The sequence below is a fragment of the Hyaena hyaena genome, unplaced genomic scaffold (assembly GCF_003009895.1).
Source record: "Hyaena hyaena isolate Hyena2069 unplaced genomic scaffold, ASM300989v1 scaffold_2, whole genome shotgun sequence".
Classification (NCBI taxonomy): domain Eukaryota; kingdom Metazoa; phylum Chordata; class Mammalia; order Carnivora; family Hyaenidae; genus Hyaena; species Hyaena hyaena.
The window spans coordinates 2,749,480-2,750,923 of record NW_024080634.1 but is presented as its reverse complement, the minus strand read 5'-3'; positions in this window follow the sequence as shown (position 1 = coordinate 2,750,923).

The following is a 1,444-nucleotide window of genomic DNA, read 5'->3' as shown; positions in this document are numbered from 1 at the left end:
CTATTGCAGAGACGTGAGCCGATTGCATCATTAAAGAGATGGTCAAGAGATAAACGGAGTGCTAGGGGGATGGGCACTATGTGGGAGGGCTTTTCAGCACCAACCAAATATCCATCAGCAGTGGGGGTGGGGCGTGTGCGTAGGGTGAGAGGAGCAGACAACAGTGCGTTTCTCAGAGTGCTTAGAGTCCTCAGTCACAGAGATGCCTCGGGTTCCACCCCCACCTCACAAAATACCGGGGAGGGGGTGCCTTCGCCAGCAGCATGGGGCAGAGGCTCCCCTATCAGCTCCTGGCCCAGAAGGACCCATGCTTTGCTCTCCTTTCCTCTTCCCTCCCTGTGTCTCTCTCCCATTCTAGGTAGGAGTCTGGTTAGGGGGCCCTGACCCCAGCTAGCCAATCTTGGGCTTCAGCTCCTTCCCTTGAAGCCCTTCAGGACCTCCCACCTCTAAAGAGAAACTGTTATGTCAGTCCCCTCTGCTGGGAAACCAGGCAGAGATACCTCATTCTCGCCTTCCTCCTGCGCCTGCTCGGTGCATTTTTGGGACTGGGAAATCCGCATCCACTCCATTTCACTCTTGGAGGCCCATTCAGGGTTTTAGAGGCAAACATTAGAAACCTATTCTGGCTGATACAAGAAGAAAAGGAGTTTCTCAATATGATCAGAGGAGCTCACAGAGTCTCCGGAAGACTTGGGGGAAATAGACTTAGTGGGGACCCAGGCAGAAACAGTGTCCAAAGCAGACGCAGTCTGATGGGCACGTTGCTGCTGCTGGTGGTGAGTTCCCCTGGCCGCCGGCTACTTCTCCCAGGATCCTTACCTCCTGCTGCCGCCCATTTTCTAAGTCAAAGCTGGGCTGGAGCCTGGCTTGTGTGCCTGTAGCCCAGTGGTGAGGGAACTAGGAATTTGGAGCGCCAAGCAGAGAGGAAGGGTTCACATTTCCAAGGTGAGGGAGAGTCACGTACCAGGTGGGCATAAAAGTGCAAGTGTCCAAAGCAAGGGAGGGTGCGCAGTGGGGTGTCCCATTTCTTCTCTCCTGAGCCAGATGCCTCCACACGTGCAGAACTTGGAAGCCCCCCCCCCCCCCAACCCGTGGATGTGTCAGGATGAAGGACTCAACTGGGGAAGAGAATCAGTGTCTCCCCTGTCATGAGACTCGCCCCACACCAGAGGAAGGTCTTTGGGGGCACTGAGAACTGATAATATGGTGGTGGCTCCTTCACAATGCTATTGAAAACAATGAAAAAAGACTGACATATAAAATGAGTGCAAGGAAGGTCAACAATCCTCTGATCTTCCTCTGCCTCCCCATTCCCACCCACATCCATGATGTTTCATTTTAAAAATGTCAAGTTATTTGAAGAAGTGTTTTTCTTATCTTTGTGACCTTCAATGCATCTGTTTATTGGGCAGTCTGGCATGGAGGAAGGGACATTTGTTGCTGA